The sequence below is a fragment of the Choloepus didactylus genome, chromosome 6, assembly GCF_015220235.1.
Source record: "Choloepus didactylus isolate mChoDid1 chromosome 6, mChoDid1.pri, whole genome shotgun sequence".
Classification (NCBI taxonomy): domain Eukaryota; kingdom Metazoa; phylum Chordata; class Mammalia; order Pilosa; family Megalonychidae; genus Choloepus; species Choloepus didactylus.
In genome coordinates this window covers 13,378,414-13,398,621 of record NC_051312.1, presented here as the reverse complement: position 1 = coordinate 13,398,621, position 20,208 = coordinate 13,378,414, and the positions used below count along the sequence as shown (strand labels likewise).

Here is a 20,208-nt window from a genome sequence, read left to right as displayed (position 1 = left end):
TGCACACATCCTTGAACATATACTATAATTCATGTATACACTTCCCATGAACAAGAACATTCTTTTATGCAATCCCATTAAGCGCAGCTAAGAAGTACAACAGGTTCAACAATGATATAAAGCTTACATTCTATATTTCCTTTTCCTTATGTCTCAACTGTGTCCCTTTGAGCCCCCTGTCCCCTATCCTCTAATTCCATCCAAGTTCATCCTTGGCATTCAATCATCTATTTAGACTGTCTTTTTTTTTTTTTTTAGTTGTGGGAACATATATACAGCCTAAATCTTCCCATTCCACCCCCTCCCTAACCTTCCATTAGTGGGATTAATCACCTTTAGAATGTTGTAATGCTCTTTCCCACCATCCATTACTAGAAATTTCCCTTCACCTCCAACAGCAACCCCACCCTCATTTCTTAACTCCCCATCGCACCGTCCCCCATTTCTCTTAACCCGAACTCTACAATTCATCTCTATGGTTACATTCTCTGATAGTGTCTTTGTGTTTGCTGTGGGGGTTAAAATTAACCTCTTAAATCCATAACAATCTTGTTTTTCTTTGATGCCACCTCCATTTCAATAGGATACATAAACTATGTTCCTATACTCCTTCATTCCCACACCTTTACATAGTTGTCTAAAATTACATATTTTACATTAAGTTCAAAACCACTGATTTGTCATTAGGGTTTGTGTAATTTATATCATGTAGGAAGTAAATAGTGGAGTTACAGTTCAAAAATTATTGACTTCTATTTGTATTCCATTGTGGTTGGAGAATGTGTCTTGAGCATATTCAATTTTTTTTTTTTTAATTTCTTGAGGCTTGTTTTATGTCCCAGCTTACGGTTCCTTCTGGAGAAAGATCCATGATCACTAGAAAAAAATTAGTGTTCTGGTGCTTTGGGATGCAAGGTACTATATATTTGTTAAAATTCTCCATATCTCTTTCTTCTTTCTGTTGTTTCTCTGTTGGTAGGGTTCCCTTTAGAATCTGAAGTACGGCAGGTCTTTTATTGGCAAAGTCTCTCAGGATTTGTTTGCCTGTGAAAAATTTAAGCTCTCCCTTGAATTTGAAGGAGAGTTTTGCTGGATAAAGTATTCTTGGTTGGAAATTTTTCTCTCTCAGTATTTTAAATATGTCATGCCACTGGCGTCTCGCCTCCATGGTGGCCACTGAGTAGTCACAACTTAGTCTTATGTTGTTTCCTTTGTATGTGGTGAATTGCTTTTCTCTTGCTGCTTTCAGAATTTGCTCCTTCTCTTCAGTATTTGAAAGTCTGATCAGAGTATGTCTTGGAGTGGGTTTATTTGGATTTATTCTATTTGGAGTTTGCTGGGCATTTATGCTTTGTGTATTTATATTGTGTAGAAGGTTGGGGAAGTTTTCCCCAACAATTTCTTTGAATACTCTTTCTAGAATTTTTCCCTTCTCTTCCCCTTCTGGGACACCAATGAGTCTTAAGTTTGGACGTTTTATTTCATCTATTGTTTCCCTGAGATCCATTTTGATTTTTTCAATTTTTTTCTCCATTCTTTCTTTTGTTCTTTCATTTTCTGTTCTGTGGACTTCTAGGACACTGAGATGTTGTTCAGCTTCCTCTAGTCTTGTATTGTGAATATCCAGAGTCTTTTAATTTGGCCAACAGTTTCTTTTATTTCCATAACATCTTCTATTTTTTTATTTACTCTTGCAATGTCTTCTTTATGCTCTTCTAAGGTCTTCTTTATGTAGCTTATATCCTGGGCCATGGTCTTCTTGATGTCCTTTAAATCCTTTGCCATGCTTTCGTTCCTTGATTGTATTTCTTTGATTAATTCTGTGAGGAACTTCGTTTCTTCTGATAACTTGATTTGTGTGTTTGGAGTTGGATTCTCCATATCGTCTGATTTTATCATATGCATTGAGATTTTCTGTTGTTTTTGGCCTCTTGGCATTTGCTCTGCTTGACAGCGTTCTTTTAATTTGTAAAAAAAAAAAACCTATCTAATTTTTCAGAAACACTGTTTGTTGACATACACTTTCTCTAACTAACCAGCAGATGGCGTCTGTGAGTCACCTATACCTCTCAAGTCAGTTCTCCACCTTGTCCCCGCATTGTATGGGGAAACGATGTTTGTGGGGTCCAGCCAGAGAACTCAGCCTCGGTGTGTTGCTGGAGCCGTCCGCCCTGAATGTGGGGCGCTTGTACAGGTGGTCAGGGAGGAGGGACAGCCTCAATATTCAAATCCCCCCGGTTCCCGGAGATTCAAGGCCGCCGCAAGAGTCCAAGACTTCATTTCATTTCAGCCCCAGCCCCTCTCTCTCGATGTCCCACAAACCACCGGACTTGGTGTAGTGTCTCCAGGATCTCCGAGCAGGTTCCCTCGCCCAGCTGTGATCCTCCAGGACCTCTGCTGAGGTAATGCTGTGCTATGTCACCAGTGCACACCGTCCCTCAAGGGAAGCCCCGGGCCACTGGGCCGTGCCGGCTCGCTTTCATCCTTATGCAAAAATGGCCGTGCGGGGCGTCTCCACACCCCTCTCCTCGCACAGTTCCTCCTTCCCAGCTCCGGGACAACTGGTGGGGCTCTGGGCTGTGGGCACGGCCCCAGGCAGGAGTTTATCCAGCCCTCCCGGGAGCGAGCTGCTAGCCACGGGGATTTTTTCGGCTTCTTGCTCTCCGCTCCATTCCCCTGGCCCCAGGGATATCTGCAGCGGGCTATCTTCCAGGCCAGACACTGAGAGGCCGGCCCAGCCCCCTCTTGCTGTGTTTTACTGCATGTTTCCCACAATCGCACCTGCCCCCCTTTTGCTGCAGCACCTGCAGCCGCTCCTAGCTTTTCCCCTATTTCCTTTTTTTTTTTTAATTAAAAGAGCCCGTTGGTCTCCAGACGCCAAACCCTGGCTTCCCCAGATTGCTGCGCGGCTGCGGGATTTCCAGTCAGCTTACTCACTCGTTTCAGAATGCAGACTCTCGGTTTCACCAAGTATACAGCCCCTGGGAACTAGCAGATCTCGTCCAGCTGGCACATCGCTGTAACCGGTATTCTGGGTCACTCTCTGGTCCTTATCTAGTGTTTTCCATGGAGGTGTTCCTTAGCCCTGTCTCACCTAGCTGCCATCTTGGTTTCTCTGCAGCATCTTGATTTTAATTCCGCTATGCCTCAGTTCAGATTTCCAACCTCCAGAGCTATAACATAATACCTTTGTATTGTTTTAAGCCACTAAACTAGTGGTTATTTGTTACCGTGGCAACAGGAAACTAACACAGGCATGGCTAGCAACTGTGCCAGTTGGTGGTGATAGGATTTTTTGAAGCAGGGAAGGAAGCCAAGTGGGCCACCCCTCCAACCCAAGATGGTATGGATGGCATGGCTGAGCCCCAAATCACCAGGCCTGTGCTTCAGCTAGAGTCTAGTCAGCGCTTTTGAACTTGAGCAGGAAAGGAAGGATGCAATAGGGTCATGGGACCAAAACCTCTGACTGGTACAGTCACCATCAGCACCCTGTGGTGGCCTCATCAACTAACTCCTCCAGGACTCCTAGGGCCCAGCTACAAACGGCCCTGGTCTGGGCTTGACCCAGGCCTCCTCTTCTGGACCTTACAAAAGACTGATTTTCCAGCAGGTGGATTCCCATCCCATTCCCTCAAATCCCTCAACCCATTCCCTCTAATTTCTTGTTCTCCTGCTGTCTAGAGGTTGCTGGCAGTGAACTGTGGTTCTCTGACCTCAAAGCCAAATCAGCAGCTCTTTGCTAAGCACTGCAACTGTGCTGGGGGAGATGGGCAATGTCCTTTCCGAGCCGCTCTGCCCCCCTCACCTGAGGAGCTGACAGTCAAGCAGGGGAAACTGCAAGGCAGGATGTGATTGTGGCAGGAGGGAGGGAGCTGAGGTTTCATACTTACCCACTCACTTACTTGCTGAGGCTCCAAACTGATTTCCCAACTGCCCACCTAGACCTCAAACCCTGAAAACACTGTCTGTGGCATCTTGCTAGGGAGACACAAACACAGACAAATAAAATATTTCCTAACAGTATCAGGTACTATCGTAATCACCTAAGCATGCCAGGGAGAGCTACGAGGAGACAGAGAAGTGAAAGCCAGGGGTTCACGTCCTGGGGGACCCCCAAGACTTGTACTGGAAGGGACATGGAGGCATTCTCAGCCATGGTGTGTGTGTGTGTGTGTGTGTGGTTGGAGATCTAGGAGGAAAGAAGACAGAATGAGCACAGGCTTGACCACAAAGGTGTACACAGCTGTCAGCAGGTCAATGGTGGCTGGAGGTAGCTGTTGGAGGAGCTCAGGTTTTGCATTGGGATGTAATCCAAATACGTTAAATTAAACCCATGTCAAACCCTAGTGTGCCTTTAATGGTGTATCTGTGCCCCTGTAGTACTTGCACAATTTTCAATGGAGAGCTGCTCAAAAAAATAGGATGCGGGACTCCAGACATTCCACAGCATCTCGCAATGGCAGGTGCACCAAATAAAAGAAAACGAGGAGGGAACATCTGATAACATGGGACAGCCTGGAAATGACATGTTCAAAGTCGTGGTGGTGAGGAAGAGGAAAGGCTCCAACTGGAGGTCACACAGGACAGGCTGAAGTGTTAAGGGTTAATGGGAAGAGTTAAGCAAAGGGGATTATTCCCAGGAAAATGAAAGAGTCCCCGACAAGAATTCATGCCCAGTCACCTTCCCTGAAGAAGAGACGTTTTTCGGAACTTTAAGAAGCAGCCAGAACTATTGCGCTGCTCACGTTCAAATCCGAGCCAAGGACAACTCAGAGCCGCTGACACTCAACCAGAGGAGGCTGCCCTCCTCCCTCGGTTCTCCAGATGGCAGGGCCAGGACTGAGGTGAGGGCTGCAGGGGCTGAGCCTGTGCTGAGGCTCCCAGCCAGTGAGAAGAGCTTTCCTGGAAGGAGAGAGAGACGGGGATGGGAGGGAAGGAGATGAAGTTACATGGCACAGAACCAGTGCCAAGATGGTTTAGGATTCAAGGTTAGAGAAAAAAGAAGGGCAAAGAAAGGACAAGTGGGTAAGGTGTCATTCAAACACAAGAGAGGAAGGGGCAAGGAGGAGAAGAGTTCAAAGTGGGGGATGAAGAGAGAAGGGCAGGGGGTGGGGAGGACATGTAGATTCTGAACCGTAAACAACACGGGTGAAAACAACATGACAGAGCAGAAAGAAAAGGACGGGAGAACAATGGGTCATGGGAGAGAAGAACAAAGGCTCCGGGCAGCCTCCAGGGAAGCTGAAGTCACTAGGATTTGGTTACACAAACAGGGTGAGAAGGGCCCTGCTGTCTTGGAAATGCGGCACCACAATCATAAAGAGTTTTGACATCACCAGCCTTAGTGAATTAGGTGGGCTGCAGAGGGAGAAGGTGTTCTGGGTCTTTGGGTCCAGCAGGGATGTGAGTTAGCAGTGCCATTGAGAAGACTGCAAGTCTGCATCAAAGTGAGCCTGGATGCTGGAATAGCCGATGGCAAAGATTTTTTAGGACGATTCTCAAAATAAAACAGTTGAGACTATTTTAGTTACTCATATTTTGTACTTTCCCATAGTGGTCACTGATCTGAGCTGAATGGTGATATACCTTATGAAAGATGGTGTGTCATGGTGGTTTGAGTGCAGGCCCTGGGCTCTGTGGCCTGGGTTCATATCCCTGCTCTGCTACTTACTAGTGATGAGAACCTTGAGCAAGCTTAACCTCTCTGGCCTTGATTTTTTTTTTTTCCCTTGAACATATACTATAATTCACGTATATACTTCCCATGAACAAGAACATTCTTTTATGCAATCCCATTAAGCGCAGCTAAGAAGTACAGCAGGTTCAACAATGATACAAAGCTTACATTCTATATTTCCTTTACCTTATGTCTCAACTGTGTCCCTTTGAGCCCCCTGTCCCCTATCCTCTAACTCAATCCAAGTTCATCCTTGGCATTCAATCATCTATTTGGAGTTTTTTTTTTTTTTAGTTGTGGGAACATATATACAGCCTAAATCTTCCCATTCCACCCCCTCCCTAGCCTTCCATTAGTGGGATTAATCACCTTTAAAATGTTGTAATGCTCTTTCCCACCATCCATTACTAGAAATTTCCCTTCACCTCCAACAGCAACCCCACCCTCATTTCTTAACTCCCCATTGCACCATCCCCCATTTCTCGTAACCCAAACTCTACAATTCGTCTCTATGGTTACATTCTCTGATAGTTTCTTTGTGTTTGCTGTGGGGGTTAAAATTAACCTCTTAAATCCATAACAATCTTGTTTTTCTTTGATACCACCTCCACTTCAATAGGACACATAAACTATGCTCCTATACTCCTTCATTCCCCCACCTTTATATAGTTGTCTAAAATTACATATTTTACATTGAGTTCAAAACCACTGATTTGTCATTAGGGTTTGTGTAATTTATATCATGTAGGAAGTAAATAGTGGAGCTACAGTTCAAAAATTATTGACTTCCATTGTGGTTGGAGAATGTGCTTTGACTATATTCAATTTTTTCTTTTTTTTTAAATTTCTTGAGGCTTGTTTTATGTCCCAGCTTATGGTCCGTCCCTTCTGGAGAAAGATCCATGATCACTAGAGAAAAATGAGTGTCCTGGTGCTTTGGGATGTAAGGTACTATATATTTCTGTTAAAATTCTCTATATCTCTTTCTTCTTTCTGTTGTTTCTCTGTTGGTAGGGTTCCCTTTAGAATCTGAAGTACAGCAGGTCTTTTATTGGCAAAGTCTCTCAGGATTTGTTTGTCTGTGAAAAATTTAAGCTCTCCCTTGAATTTGAAGGAGAGTTTTGCTGGATAAAGTATTCTTGGTTGGAAATTTTTCTCTCTCAGTATTTTGAATATGTCATGCCACTGCCTTCTCGCCTCCATGGTGGCCACTGAGTAGTCACAACTTAGTCTTATGTTGTTTCCTTTGTATGTGGTGAATTGCTTTTCTCTTGCTGCTTTCAGAACTTGCTCCTTCTCTTCAGTATTTGACAGTCTGATCAGAATATGTCTTGGAGTGGGTTTATTTGGATTTTTTCTATTTGGAGTTCGCTGGGCATTTATGCTTTGTGTATTTATATTGTGTAGAAGGTTGGGGAAGTTTTCCCCAACAATTTCTTTGAATACTCTTTCTAGAACTTTACCCTTCTCTTCCCCTTCTGGGACACCAATGAGTCTTAAGTTTGGACGTTTTATTTCATCTATCGTTTCCCTGAGATCCATTTTCGATTTTTTTGATTTTTTTCTCCATTCTTTCTTTTGTTCTTTCATTTTCTGTTCTGTGGACTTCTAGGACACTGAGATGTTGTTCAGCTTCCTCTAGTCTTGTATTGTGAATATCCAGAGTCTTTTTAATTTGGCCAACAGTTTCTTTTATTTCCATAACATCTTCTATTTTTTTATTTAGCCTTGCAATGTCTTCTTTATGCTCTTCTAGGGTCTTCTTTATGTAGCTTATATCCTGGGCCACGGTCTTCTTGATGTTCTTTAAATCCTTTGCCATGCTTTTGTTCCTCGATTGTATTTCTTTGATTAATTCTGCGAGGAACTTCGTTTCTTCTGATAACTTGATTTGTGTGTTTGGAGTTGGATTCTCCATATCGTCTGGTTTTATCATATGTGTTGAGATTTTCTGTTGTTTTTGGCCTCTTGGCATTTTCTCTGCTCGATAGCATTCTTTTTTGTTGTTGTTGTTAAACTCAGTTTTATTGAAATACATTCACACACCATACAATCATCCATGGTATACAATCCACTGTCCACAGTATGATAACATAGTTATGCGTTCATCACCACAATCTATCTCTGAACATTTTCCTTACATCAGAAAGAACCAGGACAAGAATAAAAAATAAAAGTGAAAAAAGAACACCCAAATCATCCCACCATACCACCCCATTTGTCCTTTAGTTTTTATCCCCATTTTTCTACTCATCCATACACTAGGTAAAGGGGGTGTGATCCACAAGGTCTTCACAATCACACTCGACAGGGTTCTTTTAATTGTAAAAAAAAAAAAACCTACCTGATTTTTCAGAAACACTGTTTGGTGACATGCACTTTCTCTAACTAACCAGCAGATGGTGTCTGTGAGTCACCTATACCTCTCAAGTCAGTTCTCCACCTTGTCCCCGTGTTATATGGGGAAATGATTCTTGTGGGGTCCAGCCGGAGAACTCAGCCTGGGTGTGTTGCTGGAGCCATCCGCCCTGAATGCGGGGCGCTTGTACGTGTGGTCAGGGAGGAAGGACAGCCTCAGTATTCAAATCCCCCCAGTTCCCGGAGATTCAAGGCCACCGCAAGAGTCCAAGACTTCATTTCATTTCAGCCCCAGCCCCTCTCTCTCGATGTCCCACAAACCACTGGACTTGGCGTAGTGTCTCTGGGATCTCCGAGCAGGTCCCCCCGCCCAGCCGCGATCCTCCAGGACCTCTGCTGAGGTAATGCAGTGCTACGTCATCAGCGCGTGACGTCCCTCAAGGGAAGCCCCGGGCTGCCGGGCCGAGCCAGCTCGCTTTCATCCTTATGCAAAAAAGGCCGAAAGGGGCGTCTCCACACCCCTCTCCTCACACAGTTCCTCCTTCCCAGCTCCAGGACAACTGGCGGGGCTCTGGGCTGTGGGCACGGCCCCAGGCAGGAGTTTATCCAGCCCTCCCGGGAGCGAGCTGCTAGCCACGGGGATTCTTTCGGCTTCTTGCTCTCTGCTCTGTTACCCTGGCCCCAGGGATATCTGCAGTGGGCTATCTTCCAGGCCAGACACCAAGAGGCTGGCCCAGCCCCCTCTTGCTGTGTTTTACTGCATGTTTCCCATGATCGCACCTGCAGCCGATCGCACCTGCAGCCGATCGTACCTGCAGCCACTCCTGGCTTTTCCCCTTTTTCCTTTTTTTTGTTAATTAAAAGAGCCCGTTGGTCTCCAGACACCAAACCCTGGCTTCTCCAGACTGCCACGCGGCTGTGGGACTTCCAGCCAGCTTACTCACTCGTTTCAGAATGCAGACTCTCCGTTTCACCAAGTATACAGCCCGTGGGAACTAGCAGATCTCGTCCAGCTGGCACATCACTGTAACCAGTATTCTGGGTCACTCTCTGGTCCTTATCTACTGTTTTCCACGGAGGTGTTCCTTAGCCCTGTCTCACCTAGCCGCCATCTTGGTTTCTCTCCTGGTCTTGATTTTATGATCTGTAAAATGGGGACAGTGATAATTCCCAGCTGTTTTAGTTTTTTAGGCTGCTTAAGCAAATACCATGAAAAGGGTTAGCTTAGACAATGGGAATTTATTTGCTCCCAGTTTTGAGGCTGGGAAAACATCTGAATCAAGTTTCCATCAAGGCAAAGCTTTCATCTGGAAGACTGTTTGCCCGTGATCCTTGGCTCCTCTGTCACATGGCAAGGCACATGGCGGTGTCTGCTGGCCTCTCCCTTTTCTTCCGGATTTTGCTGGTTTCAGCTTCTTGCTTCTGTGGCTTTCTGTCTCTGTTTGAATTTCATTCAGTTATAAAGGACTCCCGTAATAGGAGTTAAGACCCATCCTGATTGAGGGTAACCTCCTCAGAAAGCCTACTTACAATGGGTTTATACCCACAGGAATGGATTAAAGAACATGTTTTTCTGGAGAACATACAGGTTCAAACCACCACAGTCCCTTACAAGGCTGCTGTGGCTGTTAAATTAGCTAGTACAAGTTAAGTGCTTAGAACAGTGCCTGGGCACATATAAAGTGCTCACTCTGTCTTAATAATCATAATTTATTAGAAGTCATAAGCACAAAATTTAGGACAGAAGTAGAAAGAGACCCTAAGCTGAGGAAGGAGAAGCTACTTTTGAGTAGGCTGTGGGTGTGGCCTAGATGGGTGAGGGGTCAGAGATGGGAAGGGGCTTCCTACTGAAGCTGGAGCTGGGGTGTGGCCCTTCTTTCTGGGGTGTGCTGGCATTTCTGGTCTAAGTCCGAGAGACTGACCCAAGAGCCCAACCATTCACCAAGTAATTAGTAAATGCCAACCGTGAGTGAGTCTGTATTTTGGGCCCTGGACTTCATGGTCCCCACCCTGGAAACCTGTAGACAGTTCAGCTATTTGGTATTTGAAGAAACACCATCAGATTGGGGTTCTGTCGTTTGCTTGCATTTTGGCCTTCTTTGCCCTCAGTTTCCTCCTCTACCTAATAGAATTGTTATGAAGATTCAGGGAGTAGAGAAAGCTAAGACAACAAAACCAGGTTCCTAACAAACACCATATGCAAAACTAGAGTTCAGATAGTTTGAAGCCCTGTGAAATATAAGCTATTAAGTTACTACAGAGATTATCTGTAAGATAATATCTTTATGAACGCTGGGCAGAAGGACTTCTTAAAAAAATTCGAAACACAATCATAAGGCACAAAATCGATTAATTCGATCCCCTCAAATATAGGATTTCTGTAAAACAAAGGACACAGTGGTCAAAAGTAACAAGCAGATAACAGATTGGGAGGAGATATTTGCAATGCCAAAAAACAGACTGATGTTTAGAACATGCAAGAACTCCTATACATTAACAAGAAAGGTATGGGAAATGGGCAAAGGGTGTGAATAGGCAATTTGCAGAACAAGAAACCTGAACAGCTAAACAAATACACAAAGAGATGTTCATTGTTCCAAGGTTAGGGTAGGGCAAATTAAACCAACAGTGAGATACTACTTTCCACCTATTGGCAAAAATTACAAAGCTGGACAATGCCAAGTTGGGCCGGGAGGTGAGATGACAGGCCTCTCTCTTGCAGGTGGCAATGGGTAGGTGGCACAGCCATTATGCAGAGCAATCTGGCTTATTTAGTCAGACGGTCTATAGGTATATCACATTACTGGTTGTTCGCTCCTGGGAATGAATAGATCCTGAAACCCCTCACTCGGGGGCTGAAGGACACAGGCATGAGGTTGTTTATCAGAGCACAGAGGTACTTGTGGGGCAGGAAACTGGGGGCAATTGGGGCATCTGAGACTGGTGAGTGACCGGGAAAATGTGGCGGCTATACTCACGTAGCTGTGAGAAACCAGAGGGTAGATGTACGCACACAACCCGGTGGGTCTGACAAGCACAGAGCTGGAGAGAAGTGCACATATTCTAATTTACGTAAGCATATCTGACATAGAGATAAATTAGAATTCATGCATAGAAAAGAACAACTTAGAATTCCAAGAACACGTATAAATGAGGGTGCACATTGAAAACATTAGGATGGCTGTGTGTGTTTGGGGAGGGGGATAGGGGTAGGAGCCCTGTAATAAAAGGCAATAGCTATTCAAACCAAAGACTGAGTCCAGCAGCTGGCATGCAGAAAGCACTCCCTGCTAGCTATAGTCCAAAGGCAGTGACTGTTTTTCCCCAAGCACATGTCTTGGTAAGTTCCATGCAAGGGTAGGGGCCATGTGTGTCTTCCACGGCCATTTCCCAGGCACCCAGCACAGTTCTTGGCACAAGGTCATATGCCAGCAGTACGTTCTGAATGTCTGAACAAAAAAAAAGCTAGTTAGTGACAGACACACACAGGGCAGAACGTTTCACTTCTCACAGCAGGGAGAAACAGTCTGTTTTCTAATCAATCTCTCTCTTATTTTTCTTTTTCCTGGTTTTCTCTTCAGAAGTCTCAATTAAGGTTAGCCACATTTTGTAATTACATATCTTCCTTCCTCAAAGCCCAGAAATGTCACCTGGCTGTCAATATGCCCCACCCTCTCCACCACCACCACCCATAGTGGGATAATCAAAATCAAAGTTCAGGTCCCTTGCTGTGACATCTGATCGTTTCTCCCTGCTCGCTGAACTCTGGAGGGGATGGTTGCATCAGGGAGAGCTGATCCAGGAACTAGTAGGACTCTGTCGGCCAAAGGAAGTGAGTCAGCGCCTTGCCACACATGGGTTTTCAGAACGGGAGGGACTGAGGGCTTCGTCTCAGGCAGAAGCACAGCTGACAGCTTTGTTAGGACACCGAGAAAGTGAAGTCAGCAGAACATTCTGCAGTCAGCAGACACCCACAGGATGTGACAGGGTTTGTTTTGCCCACACCCCTCTGAACAGTTACAGAACGAACACAAGGGGAAACCCAGCCACCGTGACTGGCAGAAAAGTGACCATTTGAGGACCGATCGTATATATTACAAAACCACGCTTCCAGCACCTAAGGCAGGACGTTCACGTCACTGTGTGTGCAGGTACCAGGCCAGCTTCTGACCACAAGGAACAGCAGGGAACTGTCTGCTGCAGGCAACTCCCCAGTGAAATTGTCACGTCTCTGGGGTCTGGGCTTCCTTAGCTTTGTGAGATCTGCCTCGGTACAGCTCCTACTCTGCTCGCGGAGGGCATAGTCTTTTTATGTGAACCTTCAGAGTAGCCGGGCTCAGTCCTGGTTGCACACTAGAATCACCCAGAGAGTTTTTTTTTTTTTTTTTTTGCAATTTTTTTGAGATATAGCCACATACCATACAATCATCCACAGTTTACAATCAATTGTTTACAGTATCATCATATAGTTGTGCATTCATCACCACAACCAATTTTTGACTATTTCCATTACTCAAAAAAAAAAATAATAAAAATAAAAGTAAAAAAGAACACCCAAAACAACCCATCTCTCCCATCTCCTCCCCCCACCCCATTACTCATTTACTTTTTTGTTCCCATTTTCTACTCATCTGTCCATACACTGGATAAAGGGAGTGTAAGCCACAAAGGTTTTCTATAATCACATGGTCGAACTGTATAAACTATGTACTTATACACTCGTCTCCAAGAATCAAGGTGACTGGGTTGCAGTTCAACAGTTTCAGATATTTCCTTCTAGGTATTCTAATACACTGAAAACTAAAAAGGCTATCTATATAATGCATAAGAATAACCTCCAGAATGGCCTCTCAACTTCATTTGAAATCTCTCAGCCCCTGAAACTTTACTTTGTTTCATTTCTCTTCCCCCTTTTGGTCTAGAAGGCTTTCTCAATCCAATGATGCCAGGTCCAGACTCATCCCTGGGAGTCATGTTCCACACTGCCAGGGAGATTTACACCCCTGGGAGTCATATCTCACATAAGGGGGAGGGCAGCATGTCCACCTGCCAAGTTGGTTTAGAGAGAGAGGCCACATCTGAGCAACAAAAGAGGTTCTCTGTGGGTGACTCTTAGGCACAATTATAAGTAGGCTTCACCTCTCCTTTGTAGTAACAGGATTCATAAGGGCATGCCCCAAGATCAAGGGCTTGACCTACTAAATTGGTAGTCCTCAATGTTTGCTAGAAGGTAAGGAATTCCCCAAGTGGGTAAATTTAATATTTCCACATTTTTCTGAAGTGCCTCAAGGGGAATTTTTTTTTTCAATTCAGTTTTATTGAGATATATTCACATATCATACAATTATCCATGGTGTACAATCAACTGTTTACAGTACTATAGTATAGTTGTGCATTTATCACCCCAATCTATTTTTTCAACATTTTTCTTGTATCAGAAAAAGTAAAAATAAGAATAAAAAATAAAAGTAAAACAGAACACCCAAACCATCCCCACCCCTACCCTATTTTTCATTTACCTTTTGTTACCATTTTTCTACTCAACCATCCATACACTGAATAAAGGGAGAGTGATCCACAAGGTTTTCACCATCATACTGTCACCCCCAAAGGGGCTTTTTAAATACTTCTTTATTCTCTGCCCGAATTACTCTGGGATATATCGGGGCGTCACACTAACCTGAACAAACAGACCAGATCTCACTTCCTATTCAAGTTTCCATGTAATTATGGTGTTTGAATAAACTGACCATACAAGTTAAATTGTATAGTGTGCTACACAAAATAAAGATTCTCCACCAAATAAACATTTCTACCTTTGGTTTCACACAGAAGTTGAAGTTTTAAAATACAGCTGGTGAGCTTTTAAAACTCCTGATGCCCAGGTGACAGCCAATCAATTCGGTCAGAATCTCTGGAGGCTGGAGTCAGGCCCGAGGATTTTGTTAAGCAACCCAAAGGTAATTATTCCACTGTGCAGCCAAGGTTGGGAAGTACTGTGTTAGAGCCAAACTTGGTGGAGGAGTCTTGGTAGTGCCACCTCATGGCCAGAGTCTCATAAAGAAGACACAGCAGTTCACAGTTCCCTTAGAACCCCTGCTGGTTCACTTGGCCAACATGGGCCATGGCTTTGATCTCCGCCTGCTCCCAGCCCAAGCCCTCAGCCCAGGTCCTCCTTCTTAGGAGCATCTGCCCTGCTTCCTGGAAACCAAGGAGGAGAAGGGAGGCTCAATTAGGCCACCCCAAGGCTCGTGACCTGGAGGAACCCACAGTGCTGACTCCATACTGGAGAGGACAAGGAGAAGCTAATTCAAAGGATTCCTTGGTCAGACCTCCTAACTCCAGACTTTACCCTGCTTCATAGTTTGCAAAGAGCTTCCATATCCATTGCAGCAGCCCCCTAGTAATCCTTCCTTGGGATTCTGATAGCCAATCCATTTTTCACAGTGCTACCGGTTATCTTCTAAAACGTGCAGTTGATCACTCCCCTCCTCAAAAACCCACAGTGGCTCCCTATTGCCTACAGTGCATAAGCCCAAATCCACCTGACATTGGTTCTCCATGAGGGAGCCCCAAACTTCCTCTAGCCTCATCCTCTACCTTCTGCCTTCAGGCCCTTAAACTCTAGATACACCGTGTGCTGCCATAAGTCTATGCCTTTCCTCATCGGTGCCCCAGCCCTACCCATGCTGAAATGCTTCCTCCTTTGTAAATCTGCCCCCTCCCTGGTCCTTGCTGTCAGGATCAGTAGCTCGTTCCTCAATGCCATCATGACTCAGCCCTTACGTTACCCCGCCTTGGATTATCACTGGGTGTTTATAGGTCATGTCCCCCATAGACAATACATTTTTCAAGGGCACTGACCATGAGTTCACTTCTGTGTGGAGCAGAGACTAAGCGCTTCTACTTACAGGAAACATGACATCCTCTCTGGGCACAGCATCCTTTATCAGTCATTGCTTTTCCGACTTTTTTTTTTTTTTTAAACAGTGCTGCTTAGAAGAGGACGACTGTCAACAGTCACCACAGCTACTCATGGGGGTGTAAGGGTCTACTCCAACGTAGAAGAGAGTGAAGAAAAGGTTGAGATCACTGCTCGATAGTCGCACTGCTTGAAAGGGCAGCCCCATTTTGCCTCCCATTGCCTCAACTCACTGCAAATGATATTTTGTCCCTATGAAGCCACCACAATTCCTTTCTCAAAGGTGATCTCCCAAGAGCAAAAGCCTAACACACTGTTCAGCCTTGCTCAGCTCCTAGACTCCTCCCTTACCGGCTCTCCCCTTGCCTCTATAACTGTCCTGCAGAAATCTTCCATGCAGGGCCTTCTTCCTGGGCCCAGCCCATGTTGGGGATGCTCTTGCTTCAGCTTTGTTCATTGTCCCTGGCCAACTCAGTCACTCATGTGGCTTTGGTTGCCACCAATGTATGCATGATCCAGACCTTGGTCTCCATTCTAGATCTTTCTGAGCTCCAGATCAGGATTTCTGACTGCTTAACTAGGCATTTTCACCCGGATGTCTCAAAGAAACCTCCATTTCCTACTTAATGCTCTTACTGTGAGATGTCTAATCACACTGTTGGCCCCAATCTTGACCCCTCCTTGTACCCACATGCTTGCCATGGCCTCACTGCATGCAGAGTGTACTCCACCAACCCCTGATTTGGGGCTTGGCCACGTAACTTGCTTTGGCTGATGACACCGGTGGAAGTAACAGTGTGCCACAGTTGAGTCTCTGGCCTTGCCATGAGAAGACCTTCCCCCAGGTAGCTGTTACCTGCTGAACACACATGGTCAAAGCTGCCCGGTCAACCTGCTGTCCTAAAGCAAGAAGCAGAGCAGTGCCGCCTCCTGCAGCCTGATCAGAGCCACTGGCCCAGCTAACCCCCTGATCTGTAAGAATAAAGGATTATGGTTTCAAGCCCCTGAATGGTGGGTGGTTTGTTACACAGCATTATTGCAGCAATAGCTAATCAATACAATCTTACATAGAGATGAATGCATAAAGCGCAGCTGTGCAAATTAAGATTAGTTATGCAGGGAAAACCTGTGTAACCACCAATAAGGTGAGGAAATACAACATTGCTTGGCACCCCAGAAACCCTCATGTGCCCCTTCTGAATCATCACCTCCTCCCTCCTCCCAAGAATTAATCACAGTTTTGACTTTTTTGATAATCTCTTACTTTTCTCCATAGTTTATGACCCATATATGCATTCCTAAATTAGATAGTTTTTTTTAATTAAATTCAGTTTTATTGAAATACATTCACACACCATACAATCATCCATGATATACAATCCACTGTCCACAGTATGATAACATAGTTATGCGTTCATCACCACAATCTATCTCTGAACATTTTCCTTACATCAGAAAGAACCAGAACAAGAATAAAAAATAAGTGAAAAAAGAACACCCAAATCATCCCCCCATCCCACCCCATTTGTCCTTTAGTTTTTATCCCCATTCCTCCACTCATCCATACACTAGATAAAGGGGGTGTGATCCACAAAGTCTTCACAATCACACTGTCACCCCTTGTAATCTACATTATTATATAATTGTCTTCAGGAGTCCAGACTGCTGGGTTGGAGTTTGGTAGTTTCAGGTATTTACTTCTAGCTATTCCAATACATTAAAGCCTAAGAGGTGTTATCTATATAGTGCATAAGAATGTCCACCAGAGTGACCTCTCGACTCCATTTGGAATCTCTCAGCCACTGAAACTATTTCATCTCATTTTGCATCCCCCTTTCGGTCAAGAAGATACTCTCAGTCCCACTATGCCGGGTCCGCATTCATCCCCGGGAGTCATACTCTGCATTGCCAGGGAGATTTACACCCCTGGGAGTCGGGTCCCACGTAGGGGGGAGGGCAGCGAGTTCACCTGTCGAGATGGCTCAGTTAGAGAGAGAGAGGGCCACATCTGAGCAACAAAGAGGTACTCAGGAGGAGACTTTTAGGCACCATTACATACAACTTTAGACTCTCCTTTGTGGTAATGAGCTTCATAAGGGCAAGTCCCATGCTCGAGGGCTCAGCACCTCAAACTGCCAGTCCCAATGTTTGTGACAACATCAACACCAGTCCAAGTGAGGATGTCCAACACATCCGCACCTTCCCCCAGATCCAGATAGATTGTTTTTGATCTTGATGTGAATGGAATCTTAGTGTTTATATTTTTTGTGTGTCCTGTTTTATTTGCTCTGTATTGTGTTTGTGAGAACCAACTTGTTACCGATAGCTAGAGTGTGTTCATTTCCATTGCTCTATAATAATTATTATATCAACAAACCACAATTTATTTATTTATTCTACTGTTGATGGACATTTGGGATGTATCCAGTGTTTTGTTATTTCAAACAATCCCACGTGAGCCTTCCTATATATTGGTGGTTGGCAAACATTTTTTGTTAACGAGCCAGATAGTAAACATTTTAGGCTTTGTGGCCAAATATAGTCTCTGTTGCGTATTCACCTTTATTTTTAAAAATAATTGTAAAAAATGTAAACATGTGAAAACCATTTTTAAAATGGAAAAACTACTCTTAGCCCATGGGCTGTGTGACCACAGGCTGGGGACTGGATTTCCTTGTCAGCTGCAGCTTGCTGACCTCTGCTAACCGTGCATCCTGGTGCACATGCAAAAATGTTTGTGCAGAAGTGGAATGGTTGGGTCGTAGGGTTAATCCATCTTTAGCAGCACCAGATACACACAGTCTTAAATCCTTTTCCCAACCTTAAATTCAGCATGTGGAAAAGTGAAATTTCACCTTCTCAAGGAAACAAGTCTGTGAGCATATTCTTCATGGGGAAACTGACAAATCTGTGGTCGCCACAGGACCTGAGCCTTCTGCCACACTGACCTCTCCTTTCCTTCCATTCCAGATCGTAGCAAATGGCACCACTATCAAGCTGGCTGTGTGAGCCAGGGAGGATGGTATCTGACAGGTACTGCACAGGGCACTGGGGCTAGGAGGGGAGTTTGGATTTTATTCTACCTGCAATAGAAAAACCAGTGGCAGGAATTAAGCAGGGGGTGACAAGTCTGAGCTAGGTTTAAAAAGGATCACTCTGGTCGCTGAGAGTGGGTTTTAGGTAGAAGGCTACTGTTGGAGTCCGATGAGAGTGACAGGGGCTTGGACCCAAACTTCTCAAACCTGGCCTCGACCACCTTTTCCGGCACATCATCTGCTTCTCCCCTTGAGGCATCCACAGCTCCAGCTACTGGTACCCGAGCAAGTCTCTGAGCCATCCCTGCTCTCACCCCCTTGCACAGTCTCTATTCCATTTCTGCTCTCCTCTCTCCCCTAATCCAGCAAACACTTTTTGATCCTTCAGAACATTATTTGAGTTTCCTGTCCGCTGTGAATCCATCTTGGCTGGTCCCTGCCCCCCAAGGCATCCCAGCATGCAATTGGGTGGCCCCACTTTTATGACTTAAGGATAAAATGCGATACCTGCCCTAAGCCTATTTCCTCGCTGCACTTTAAACACCTCCAAAGTCTTATCTGTATAATTCTGTCTATCACAGGCCATGGAGTGGGCTTTGAAGGAAGAAATGTGGCCCTGAATCTGTTATCTGGCAACCATCCCTGAGATAGGGAGGGCAGGTATGGCCTCACTGCGCTGATTAGGAAATCGTGAGCCTCTCCGAGGAAGCCGTGGCCTGGGTGTCTGGGAAGATGACAGGTCGGCAAAGCGGCTGAGCCAGAATTGGGGCCTCCGGGGTATTTGGACTCCTCGAAAGAGTCGAGGCAGGTGGGGAGGAGATGGAGGGAGCCTCAGGAATGGCAGACACCCACGCTCTGCCGCTGGGAGGGAATGGAGGCAAGCAGGGTTGGAACCTCCGGAAGCTGGAAGCTGGGAACACGCCTTCCTGTTGCTCAGCAAAGGACATGTCCCCTTTATCTCTTCCCACAAGGCTGGCGGCTGTTGTCACCAGTTCTCTGCCCAAGATGTGAGCCAGGAGGCCACGCCCACTCAGTCGTGAGTCCTTGGCTTGCTCCAGCCCGCCTGCTCTCCTGGAGATAAACTAATTCCTATATATATAATAAAGGTCAAACCACCCAGTTAGATCTCGACTGGGATTCTGGGGAAAGAAAATGGGAGGATAGAGAGAGAAGAGGAAAAGGGAAGCGAGTGGAGCTGGTGGGGTGGGGTGGTGTTGGGAGAGAACGGGAAGTGATAAAGACTGTTCCACATTATGATCAAATTATTATATTAAATTTGTACCATTATAAGAAATGATGTGCTTTATTAAAACACGGCAAGTGATTTCAAGGTGAGTAGACTGGTGCCATGCAAATTGTTCCAGCAACAGGCATTGGTTCATTAACTGTTTGTTCCCAGTCCAAGAAAAAATAAAGCACACAAGTTAAGAGATGTTTTTTGGAAAGTTTCATCACAGTTTGACAGAGTAATTTTCTGTCTGTGAACCTGATGATAAAATGGGGCTTGTATTTTGTTTTTTGTTTTGTTTTGTTTTGTTTTTCCAAACTAAGTTTTATTTCCATATGCATGCATGGTACACCCAGGTCTTAAATCTGACAAAGTAAGTCCTCTTTTTTGGAAAGAAAAATGTCCTTGCAGGATTGTGCTGGTTTGGATGTATCATGTCCCCCAAAACTCACGTTCTTTGATCAGTCTTGTGTGGGCAGACACACCAGTGTGGATTAAGTTGGAACCTAGTGGTTCAGTGTTTCCACGAAGATGTGACCCACCCAACCGCAGGTGACAGCTCCAATCAGACAGTCTCAATGGAGAAGTCACGCCCATTCACCATGGGCCTCCACCAGTTCACTAGAGACTTACATAAGCTCAGATGCAAGGAGCTCACTGCCGCAGCTGAGAGGCATCTTTTGAAAACAGCCATTGGAAGCTGACACTGACACTTTGGAGAATGCCATTTTGAAACACAAACCTGGGAGCAAGCAGATGCCAGCCATGTGCCCTCACAGCCAACAGAAGTCCTCCCGACGCCAACGGCCCTTCTCCAGTAAAGTGTCACTCCCGAGAAAGTAGAAATCTACTACATGGGAACAGTGCAGACAACGAAGGTTCTGTGCTGGCTAATCAGGAATAAAAACACCTCTGCAAACCACAACAAAGGCCTCTCATCAGCCTCAGGCGTGAACAGGAAGCTATTTACCACGTGGCATAGAGGCAG

General features: G+C 45.2%; 1 pseudogene; it reads right to left on the bottom strand.

Moving 5' to 3' along the window:
• LOC119536586 overlaps positions 1 to 20,208 on the bottom strand; it is a 34,542-nt pseudogene that overhangs the window by 10,949 nt on the left and 3,385 nt on the right.